Below are 13,009 nucleotides of genomic sequence, written 5' to 3' on the forward strand. Positions count from 1 at the left end.
GAGCTGCACGATTAGAGGATGGAGTTTTTCAAGATGGAGAGACTCGCTGAGGAAACGAACTTTAAAACGAAAATATGTAAAATAATGAAGAGCAAACGTTTTGTATTTTCATGTTTGTTTATACTATGTAGTATGATGGTGTTTACTGTAGGATTTGTATTCTTCTCCTCTCAAGAGCCCTTTGCACCCACTGAACAGCCTACACCTCCTCCTACTGCCTCCTTGCACTCTTTTCACCCTCTGCCTGAACACGAACAAGCTAGACGATCAGAGTTTGTAAATAACTCGTTTATTCAGCTCCTGCACCAGCACCAACTAGTTATGAATACAACCAATTGCTGGGTGTGTGGTTTAATGCCACATACCATTAACAAGGGTATTCCATATCTGGTGCTGCCGTTTAGTTACAATGGATCGTCATGGGCATTCCAGACCATGTTTCTTTTTGCATTAGATGCCTACTCCCCGCGACAACCGCGTTTCATCAGACCTAGCACCAATAATAAAGCTTTAATGAAAGTAGTTGCCGATATGAGCAGAGATATCGATGCATACTCATCTCTTCCTAAGGATGAATTGCGAGCTTATGTAGGGTGGAACGCGACGGGGTATAGCATTAGTCTGGGTTTTCCCCTGCGTTTTTGGCTGCCAAGGGTACATATTTTGTCTGCAATGACCGAGCATATACATGGTTGCCCCCTGATTTCTCGGGCACATGTTATATTGCAAATCTGCTACCGCCAACATTTACTGCTGCCTCTGATTATCATAAGACCAGAGTTGTGAGAGGAGTGATTAGTAAGGAGGATACTGCCGGTCAGGAAGCGGGAGACTTCTTTTTGGGTTTCCTGCCGTTTTGGGGACCTATGGTCAATAGTAGGAACCTGAGACAACTGACTCGTGTGGTTGAATCCACTGTTAATGTTACGGCTGGTGCCCTTGGTAATTTGACGGCTGAGCTCCAAGCGGATCGCCTCATGACTTTGCAGAACCGTATGGTTCTAGACGTCATTCTTGCAGACCGCGGTGGGGTATGTAAGGTTATCCAATCTAGTTGTTGCATTTTCATACCAGATAACGCTCCAACAGTTTACCAGGCCATCTCCAAGCTGCATAAAATATCTGAATCTATTCACGTGGATAAAGCAGATTGGTCACTGGTGGGGTGGTTCTGGGAACTGATATCTGCCTGGGGTTGGAAAATTCTGATGGTCATTGGAATGATCTTAGCCATTCTTTTCCTGTTCTGTCTGTGCATACAGTGTGCTCCTGCGATATGTGGCCTCTGTGCTACATTATGTGTAAGGAAACCTGTATCGAGGGACGAGCTAAGTAATAGGATGATGCTACAGCAACATCTCCATGACTTCGTGAATATTGACCTAGACTCGGATTGATGTGAGTATAGTTATTGCCTATGTAAGGGCAAAAGGAGGGTATGTGGTACTTTAAAATTTGGGACCGCGTAGGAGACAGGGCCCTACCCCTGTCTATTCCGGTATTAGCGAACCGCGAATGGCCAATGCGGTATGTACAAGTGCTTTCCATAACATTTCATTGTTAAATGCACTATGCATACAATATTTTACATTGACTTCGTGGGTCCCATCTTGAAGCGGTGGCCATCTTATGGTTGCCCTCACATAGGCTACACATTACGAACAAATATGGGCCTTTGGACCCCACGTGCTTTATTTGACTTCTCTGTGACCTGTGCAGCTTGGCTCCGCTGCCCCAGGTCAGTCCGGTCTCACGAGCTCCTCGTCTTACGGCCACCTGTGATTAGCATCAGAGTTTGACACACCATAAAGCCTTTTCATCCCACACAAGCCTCCGGCTAATCTCTTTCACACCTGACTTTTCCTGCTTTATGGTTTGTTTTACAAACAGGAGATGCCCGTGTTTATTGGGGCCTGTTGATATCTGATGTGGGATCTGAGCCTCGCTGGGTAAATAATTGTGGGCTGGCTAAACTGGAATGTGGGATGGTCATCATGACTATTCCTTTTCGTTTGTAATTGATACATGTAGATGACCATATCGTAAAACAAGGAATGTATGCCTGAAGCATGATATTTTGTATTTAAGGAGAAGCCGTTTCTGTAACTTTAAGCAGTCTCCTGAGAACATACATTGTGTTGTACTTCTCGGACACCTGTAATTGGTCTGCAGCCAATAAAACGATCTTTGACTTCACCAAGAAGACTCTGCGTTTCTGTGGGTCTGAAACAGGAAGAACTTGAAGTCTTAGGGTGTGTTCCCCTGCACCGCTGGGCTTAAAATTCCCAATACTTCACAGGGTGTCAATAATGATGCCAAGTATCTTACAAGGTGTATTTGGGATCAGTGTCCAAAATAAACATGCTGGTTACTTCACAATTTGGGATAGTCACTCCTTATCCGCCGCACGTCCTCATAATTTCTTTATCACAGCCTCTCTGTTACAAGGTTACTCTTAAGGTTACTCTTAACCTTAGTCTTTCGTACTCCCTCCCCTTGGCATGTATACTTAAGGGACAGCCTTCTGTCCTAACAAATTTGTTTTGCTACATATATTGTCTGCATCGATGGTTGAATTACCAGGTTGTCACTACGCATATTATACCTCTGATTCTTCGGACATTGATTAAGGTCTTATGGTGACCTTCTTATTCCTAACGCCACTTAATTCTGTACTTAGTTGTCAGGAATTTACATTCTCACTGGTTGGCATGTTTATTTTGGACACTGATCCCAACTACACCTCGTAAGATACTTGGCATCATTATTGACACCCTGTACACTTTCTATTGTGTGAGTATATCTGCCTCTTTTTGCTTTCTCATTCGTTTTTTCAATACTCTTTGCTCCTTGATATAAGATGACGTACAGTACTGTGTTTGATCAGACTTTTTAACCCCTTTTTAATCATGTTTATTGAATTATTACTTTCTAATTGTTATCTCCCTTTTCTCTCTCTTCTTCCCTCTTCTTTTTTAAGGCTATTCAGGTTAAACTGTACAGGCATAATCAATGTTGTCCTGATGATGATCCTAATATTTCTTTTATAGGATGGAAACGCCGTCGACACTTGTAAACACCCTATATGTTCTTAGCAATACTAAGTATGATACATAAGGGTGTCCCATGTAATGTTTGTTGGTTCACTCTCTATTCCTGCCATTTGCAACAAACGTTTTTTGCCTGAACCTTTGTGTTTTTTCTGTTCTTCTCCTTATTATTTGTATGGGACACAGGCTTGTGTCCCACTTTGTGAATTTCTTTGATATTTTTGCTTCATTACTATATCAGTAAAATCTATGACCACTGTCCGGCTGGACAAGTCTTTAAAAATAAGCACTGATTGGGTCCTTATTTATTGCTGTTTCCATTCATTCCTTCCTAGGGACTTTTTGTTGTTTATTTTGATTAGCTTTGTGCCATGGTGCAATGTCGAGCAAGTGGTGTTTCGCTGATTTTGTGCTCAAGAAGCCTCCAGTGCAAATCTCAATGCACAGACAACCTTCCAATTGTAAATCAAGTAACACAAGTGGTTTTGCAGAAGTGACTCATATCATTATCATATCATTGCTGCTGTTTTCACGTGGCAGTAGTATGTGCAATACTAGGTTCTTTTCCTTTGTGCAAAGTATGTTGATCTGACTTTGGATGGAATCCTAGGGATGTTTGTGCTGTGCTTATGTTACACCCACTTTGCAGAAATGTTCAGGGGTTTTGCACTGCGCTGCACAATGATGCTACAACACTGCTAATGCATGACATTTTTGAGCAAAAATGCCTTTGTACACAAACGTTGATTAACGCTTTTGCTTCCACTGTATTACGTTACATAGCACCAGGGCTTTAAGTGGGCCTGGTCTCACCGGGTCTGAGCACCTGCAGTTTTTTAAAGGGGGCCTCAAAACACGTCTCTATCGGGCTCTGTTTTTGCCCGGGCACAGGCAGTCCGTCTTTTTCCAGACTGCAGGCACATCGATGAGCGCTGCTCACTCTGCTTACTTCTCACTAGTGAAGAAGTTACGGCATGACGTCATGCCAGGTGAGCGTTGTAGGGGAAGGGGAATCCTTTAAGGAGAGTCATTTTCCCTCTGGATTTCCCATCTCTTTTTGAAACTTAGGAGCAGCAACACTGTTGTGGTGTCACCAGCGCTGTAAGTGGAAGCTTTTTCAAAATTATATACAAGCCATAGTTGCTGCTTATTTATCTTATGCAAATAACAACCACTGACAAAGCAAATAGTCCTGACTTGTTGTAGGTATGATCAGAAAGGGGGTTGGGTGCACACTGCCTCACATCCCAGCACAGTTCACCCCTTTGCATTCAGGTAAATGCAGGGCAAAATTAGTGCTTACTTGAAATTTAGCTGTAGCTTTTCACCATAGTTGGTGCAGACATTGCTGTATATCTCTAGATACGTGGTTCTGTGTTCAGCCCTTCTTCAGTACGGAGCAGCAGTAGTAGAAAGCAAAATAAAAGTCATCTGGGGTTGCTGGAAATGCTGCCAATTTCCTCTCCGGTCACAGTACCACTCACAGGCACACAAGTGCATCTCCAAAGCTCGCCAGCTTTCTGGCTCAAGGGAGCCTTTTGAACAGAAAGGGGGTTGGGAGCACACTGCCTCACATCCCAGCACAGTTCGCCCCTTTGCATCCTGGTAAATGCAGTACAAAATTAGTGCTTACTTGAAAGTTAGCTGTAGTTTTTCTCCAAAGTTGGTGCAGACATTGCTGTATATCTCTAGACACGTGTTTCTGGGTTCAACCCTTCTTCAATAGAGAGCAGAAGTAGTAAAAAAGCAAATGAAAGGTCATCTGGGGTTGCTGGAAATGCTGCTAAATTCTTCTCAGGTCACAGTATCACTTACAGGCACACAGGTGCATCTCCAAAGCTCGTGAACTTGCTAGCTCATGGGAGCCTTTTGAACAGAAAGAGGGTTGGGAGCACACTGCCTCACATTCCAGCACAGTTCTCCCCTTTGCATCCTGGTAAATGCAGTACAAAATTAGTGCTTACTTAAAATGTAGCTATTGTTTTTCACCAAAGTTGGTGCAGACATTGCTGTATATCTCTAGACACATGTTTCTGGGTTCAGCCCTTCTTCAGTAGAGAGCAGCAGTGGTAGAAAGCAAAAGAAAAGTAATATGGGGTTGCTGGAAATGCTGCCAAATTCCTCTCCGGTCACAGTACCACTCACAGGCACAGAGGTGAATCTCCAAAGCTCGTCAACCCCAGATAAATTTTGTCTTTTATCTCTACTGATGAAGGATAATATCCAGAAACACTTGTCTAGAGATTGACAGCACTAAACTGCACCAACTTTGGTGAAACACGGGACAAAGCACTGGACTGGACCACCTGCTTCCTCTCCGGCAGAACCCAGAGCGTCCGCCTCCCCCCTTTTTTCGATCCAAAGCCACCGAGATCATCTGCGGCGTACCCCAAGGATCATCCCTCAGCCCGACATTGTTCAACATCTACATGGCACCACTCGCTCATGTCGCCCGACTGCATGACCTCAACATCATCTCCTACGCCGACGACACCCAGCTGATCCTCTCCCTCAGCAAGGACCCCCTCACCGCCAAAACCAACCTTCACGAAGGAATGAAAGCCATCGCTGAGTGGATGATGAATAGCTGTCTGAAGCTGAACTCAGACAAGACGGAAGTCCTCATCCTCGGCTCCACCCCCTTGGCGTGGGACGACTCCTGGTGGCCGACCACACTGGGAGAAGCACCAACATCCACCAACCACGCATGCAACCTAGGATTCATCCTCGACTCAACACTCTCCATGACCAAGCAAGTCAACGCCATCTCGTCCTCCTGCTTCAACACCCTCTGCATGCTCAGCAAGATCTACAGGTGGATCCCCACCGAAACAAGAAGAACGGTCACCCAGGCCCTCGTCAGCAGCAGGCTGGACTACGGTAACACCCTCTACGCAGGAGCCTCAGCCAAACTCCTGAAATGACTCCAACGCATACAGAACGCCTCCACATGCTTGATCCTCGACATCCCTCGCCGCAACCACATCACATCTGAACTGAAAGACCTGCACTGGCTACCCGTCAACAAGAGGATCCCTTCAAGCTCCTCACCCATGCTCACAAAGCACTCCACAACACCGGGCCGGCATACCCCAACAGACGTCTCACCTTCTACACCCCGAACCGCCAGCTCCACTTCGCCGACCTCACCCTCGCCACCGTCTCCTGCATCCGAAGAGCCACCACCGGTGGCAGATCGTTCTCCCACTTCGCCACCAAAACCTGGAACACCCTCCCCATCCTCCTATGGCAGACCCAGAACCTACTTACCTTCAGGAGGCTACTCAAGACTTGGCTATTCGAGCAGTAGCAGCACCCCTCCCCCCAGCGCCTTAAGACCCTCACAGGTGAGAAGTGCGCTTTACAAATGTTATGATTGATTGATTGAAACACTTCAGCAAAAACTCAGGAAAGCATTTAAAATTAACTGCATTTACCATAATGCTATGAGGTGAACGGTGCTGGGAGGTGAAGCAGTGTGCTCCCAACCCCAATCTGTTTGAAAAGGCTCCATTGAGCTAACGAGCTTTTGAATATGCACCTCTCCGCCTGTGAGAGGTACTGAGACCTGAAAAGATTGTAGCAGCTTGCTCAGCAACCCCAGATAAAAATCTTTTTTATCTCTACTGATGAAGGATAATATCCAGAAACATGTGTCTAGAGATTGACAGCACTAAACTGCACCAACTTTGGTGAAACACTTCAGCAAAAACTCAAGCAAGCATTTTAAATGAACTGCATTAACCATAATGCTAAGGGGTGAACTGTGCTGGGAGGTGATGCAGTGTGCTCCCATCTCCCTTCTGTTGTAGGTATGATGTTACTTGATGTATCATATATCTAGATGCAATGACAAAAACAGTAAAATACAAGTCGGGCGGCACACTATGCTAAGCACATATTTTTAGCTTCTGTGTTTTAAGCCACGCCCTTATTTACACTAGCCGCGCCCCTTCGACAGACACCAGTTTTTTCATCCCACTTCAAGCCCTGCATTGCACCCCTTTGTCCGTACTACATTTTAGTAAACCTGGGCACGGGTGGTCTGAGATTTAATTTCAATGTATAAAGGCCTCTGAGAGAAAGCTGAAAGGCCTAGGCTTGTATGTATATGGATGCGCTCGCGCCTGTATTTCTAGTTCTACATGGACAGGTCTGTTTTTTGTGAACTGTGTGTTTTTGCGCTGCTTGCCCATATAGATCTCCTTCTTTTTCCTGCCCTCATTAGTAAGTTAATAAGGCATGCACTTTCTAGTTCTCCCATTCAGTAGTTTCTAGCATAGCCAAGAAGCAGGGGGTCTGTGGTGATGTTCAAGCACTTTGGGTGGCTGCTGGTTCAAAGCAAGAGGAGGAACCGAGGATGCCTATTAAAAAGGGGACGTTCTCGCACTGGTCTTCCTCCCCTCCATCTAAGAAACGCATAACCTTTAAAGAGCCAGGTGGTCTAGAGCCGGAAATGCAAAGACGCGCGACCACGCGACCACGCGACCACTGCATGCGCCCTCCACGGGTATTCCTCGCAGGACGCCACTTACACTATTTACACATCGTTTCTCTTCCTTCGTGAGTCTCCGTTCTCTGCAGTTATTAAAGCGACGCCTTCACTCGTTTAAGGCCGAAGCCACACACAAAACTAACTATCTGTAAAATTGGCTGCATAATTCTAAGAAAACTTTGCATATTCCGTTATAAAAAATGAGAAAAAAAACAAACATGCCGAAGGGAGAAACGTTTTCTTAGTCAGTGGGTGGGCTGCCCGAGCAGAGGCCTTTCCGCATGGTACTTTGCTGACTTCTAAACAGATCAGATGTGTGTGCTATCTAGTTTATACCCACTTTATTATGTACGTGCCTTATAAATATAAAATAGGAGTGCTGACGTAAGAAAAAAATCTTTCTTTTAAATATTTAAAATAAGCTGTACCCGTTCATTACATGTTTTAATCATCACTTCTTGTCTGTCTCTCCCTTTGTTTTTAAATAATTACTCGCGCGCCCTACATCAGTCCCAGTATCTTTCAAGTCTGTGTTCCAATGCATGCAAGCGTAGCTTAGCAAAACATCAGTGCAACGACTCCCTTCTCCCCTCTTCTTCTGTGGGCTGAGTCGCCTCCCGCAGAGGCAAGGACGGAGGTGGGTAGCCCACCCTGGGACAGAATTGGCCTTGTGGGTGGCCGACGAGAGGACCTCCAATGAGTTGGCCTTGACTCCGGAAACCCCCTTTGATATCTGCATCTAGATTAGAGGTGAAAGCCACATATCCAAACTGAAATGAGGCCGAATCCAAGGAGGCCATTTCTGCTTTAATGTTACATGCTTTGACATTGCAGAGCAAACTTACGTTTCATAGCCTAACGCATGGTTGCCAAACGATCCCCATCAGGCCTAAATGTTCTCCCATCCCAGCTTGCCCCCAATGTCAACCCCCGTGTTTACTTATTTTTGTACACCATTTTCCTGCTCTCATTTTATTTAGTGTTTACTCTATCCTTCCCTTTTCTCCGACTCTGGTCTCGATTACAAGCACCGTGGTAAATTTTGAAATCCGTGTAATCTTCTGTCTGAAAGGAAGTCACAATTTTGAGTGGGTTTTTCCCAGGGAAATGTTGGCAGGCGATACCTGTCGATATTTAGTGACTTAAAAGAATCAGTAAATACAGGAACATGCCGATTTGGGCGGGAAGCACGCAAATCTGCATGTTATTCCACACAAAAGTAGAGAAAGTCAACATAGATGCTATCTATTGCACTCGTTAAATTAAAAATCCCTGGGGCATATTCACAAGGAACTATCGCTGAGTTAACGGCACTTTATCGCTGCCAAAGTTGCGATAAACTTATCGCCCCAATCACAAGCTGGTGTTAACAACCCACAGCACAAGTTTACCCGCGAAAGCAGCCGCAAAAATCATTGCCACAGATGACCCCTGCAACTATCGCTAATGAGATGCAGAGTAGGCATTCCCGTGGAAAAAGCCGCGACAACACCACTCCACAACATTCACAACGACCAGCCAGAACTGCGATCAGAACACACAACAGGCGGTAAGGCGCATTAGCAGCAGGAAAATAACACCTGCTCTGACCTGATGCAAAGGCGGACCACAGCCTGCACCACAAAAATGAGCCCAGCCCACAGCCAGATCGGAAGGGCAACAGATGGCCATTGAGCCACTGGTCATACAGCCTGGACGCACAAGAGGGCCACAACACCCACCGGAACCCCCCCCCCCCCCAGACCACCACAGAGGCTGCATAGACAAAGACAGCAGACCACCAGGAAACACACCAACCTCACAGACCCAACACCTGACAATGTCATTGCCTACTACAGGCACAAAAGGACAACCATCGTACGCATCCTGACCAACATCCCCCAACAGGCCGACGGCACCAACACAGCAGACAACCAACATCTCACCCCACACAAAGCTGCTGGCTGTGCTGCACCTGTTGACTCCTGGCACCCCCCAACCAACACCTGCCAGAGTTGGACGAGTCTCATAGCCAGCCACATCCAAGTCCCTCACACCTGTCCTGGACATCACCATCAGCCTGGTACCCCAGTCCCTATACGTCCAACACAATGCACAGGATCCGCTGGAGACCAAGCAAGGACCATACACCATAGCTGGATGCACGCACGTGTTGGGGGCAATCCACACCACACATATCCTACCTGTGCCCCCTGGTGACACAGCACACAATCACCGCAACAGAAAGCACACGTCTCACATCAATGTGCAGGCAACATCTGAATTCCGTGGAACCTCCACAAATGTCGCCTCAAAATATCCAGCCGGTGTGCATGATTCCTTCATCCTCCAACAGTCCATAAGCAACCAGCGTTCCCAGGATAGCACCAAGGGAAATGCACAGCCCCTTGGCAAGTTCCAAATGAACACCCCACTCACCTTAACTCCTCAACCATGCAAATCACAACTCTGGCAATCCACACGTCACAAAATCAAAACCAACATGTAACAACATGCCCACCCACCAGACATGACAGAACAACTTACAATAGTAACCTGGGCAAGCCGTGAACATGAGCCATCAATGGCATGGCACCTTAGCCATACACTAGCCCAATGTGGGGAGAGGTGGCAACCAGGCATGTGTGAAGGATGCAGGAGAACCATGATTGGGAAAGTACACAATGCCAAAAGTGGCGGAGATGTGCTGGACAGACCACAGTATGCAGAACACACCCATATCCATTGTGACATACACCTCTGGCGTATGGAGTGTAGTGGACAGTGGACGCAACCATGTCACCCCACCCAATGGGGGAGTTCGCGGACATGTTGCCAGTTATGTCCCCCCGTAAGCGTGACTGGAGTGGGATGGCCCGGCGTACTCCAGGCCAGCGTAGGGGTGTGAATAAAAAGCACGTAACCCTGGGCGTGGTGCTCTTCCGGAAAGCCCAACATCTCTGCCAGGGCGGCACCTCTCACCACGCCACGAGGCCGACGCCGTCCTCGTGAGCGGAGTTGCCTGCGAACCTATGTGCCTGCTGTACCCCGGCCCGCTGGAGCCCGAACCCATCAGGCCCGCCCCTGCGCATCCAGGCCACACTGATCACCTTCCGACACCAGCGTGTGTCAAGGAGGGCCCACCACGTGCCTGCGCAAACTCCAAGCCCAAGGCCCGTGACCTTGGCAGGCTCCTCAGACCATCACGGCCTCCACGACACAGGCCCGCTTTAGTCCTTTCTCGTTGACGTACTCTACTGCTGCCTCCAGCCTACATGACGGTCAAGTAGGTCACACATTTGGAACCGAGTCTTGATTACACCATGGCAGTGACCATTATTTAAGGCAGAGTTAATGTCACTATACTCCCTTCGATTTGGTGCCACCAAGTTTGTGCATAGCATTACAACCACACGTGCCTGTGGGCCTACGCTGACTACTGCCCTCGGCCTACGCTGTGCATGAGTAGGGAACAGAATTGGAACTGAACATCGATTATTCAAGTGGAGAATACATATCATCGCATGCAAGGAGAGGCGTAAGAGAATGACGCCTTGCAGTCCGGAGTGAATAGGATCATCGTTAGGGAGGTGATCGTACACTACCGACAACTGCCCTCGTGTCACTAACTCTGTGCATCGCGAGCCAACAACAGGTGTGTGGTCCCCTGCTGACTACTGCCTTCGGCCCGCACTACTGACAAGTAGGTCATACATTTGGAACTGAGTCTTGATCGTACATTGTCCGTGTACGCACAAAAAGGAAGATTCTACTTCACTGTACTCCCTTTGGTCAGGTGGCAGCAACCATGTGCACAGCATCTCAATGACACATGGCTGTGGGCCGTTGCTGACCGCTGCCCCCGGCCTACACTGCGGTCGAATAGGTCACATGCAATTTTGAATTCAGCCTTGATTTATTTATGGTTGATTTATTATGGCTCCCTTGATGTCATTGTACAGGCGTCAATCCAGACTGCATCCCCTTTCAGCCCCGGTGCCACTATGTCTATTCCCCGAGACCCATGGACACTTTCTGGTTGGACTGTGGTGGGGACAGAGTCCATGGACTTGGGGTTGTTGTCGCCATCATGGCGGTAATACTGACTTTGTGGTGAAAACAGGGCCGTGGCATTCCACCCCTCCATTTGCTGCTTCCGGACAGCTTCTACCCTCTGCATCATGCACAGGAGGACACCTTCCACTGTCCCCCGCAACCCTCCGCAACATACACTTCGGACATTGATGAGGACCCGCTCAGGTAGCATGGCCCATCTGACTGCACCGCAAGTCACCGTCCCGTGGCTGTGCCAGCTGCAGTGCATCTGGGGCTACTAACTCCGTGCTGGTCATGTATGGGACCCCTTCGTCTGAGATATTGGATGGTCTCTGAGGCGATGGCCTTAGGGTCATCAATGCCATGTGTCTGTGGCCCTGCACTGTCCGCTGCCTCCAGCCTCAACTGCGGTCCACCAGGGCTCACAGAACAAATCGAGTCCTGACCGACCCGGACGTCGCATCACCGCAGGAGGCACATGCCACCACCGCCAGGACCACCTCCAACTGCCATCTGCCAGAGTGGAAATGGTGGTCCTGACAGACTTACGGAGTTGCTCACACCTGTCGTGGATGCCATCATCAGACTGATACCCTGCTAGGCACTCCAGGTGCCACTGACTCAATGCAAGCCATCGTCCGTTACTGATTGAGTTTTGTGCTGTGGAGAGGTTGCGCAGCGATGTCACCTCAAGCAGTGTGGGAGACCTGGGACGTTGATGAGGAAGATGATGCAGGTGTAACACACCCCACTGCATCAGGAATATCTCAAAGGGACACAATCCGAGACTTTTTCTTCACATGGGCGCGCTCAGCCGTAGAGCCCCAACCTCAGTGCACTGCAACTCACAGACACTTCAGTTTACTCATTGTGTGCCCTCTGGACTTGCTCAGGCTACCTCCATGATGCTACGCAGTTGTCCCTGTGATGCTGGTGTTGTCTGTATACGTATTCATTGTGTTAACTGTTGTATTTGTTGCCAGCACCAACAACTCCCTGAGGGCTGGCTTGCACCCACCCCAAACACATCCAGCACAGGCGTCACTGTACATTTGGCCCTGCCAATAAAGGGACCGGGCGCACGTGCCCGTAGCCCGTTCAACATAATATCTGCGTGTGTCCCTGTGGTCTTGTTCTATGCATGAGGGCCCAGGGCCTTATGACATTACATTGTGCTGTGTACAGCAGATGCAGGCATGTCACCGCAGGCATCGGGTTTGAGCTTGGACATGTATCTTTGTCGTCACCCACTCAATTTGTAAGGGGAGTGGCCTGGGCTGTCGTACGCAGGGCCAACGTGGGTGTGTAACTGAGATGTGCGGGCCCCTGGGCGTGGTTGTGTACTGGGAATGTGCATCTGCATGTGTCTCTAGGGCAGTGTGGGTCTAGGTGGTCCCTGAAGGGTAATAGACACCAACGTATGTGATCT

Source organism: Triturus cristatus, chromosome 2_2 (assembly GCF_964204655.1).
Source record: "Triturus cristatus chromosome 2_2, aTriCri1.1, whole genome shotgun sequence".
Lineage (NCBI taxonomy): Eukaryota > Metazoa > Chordata > Amphibia > Caudata > Salamandridae > Triturus > Triturus cristatus.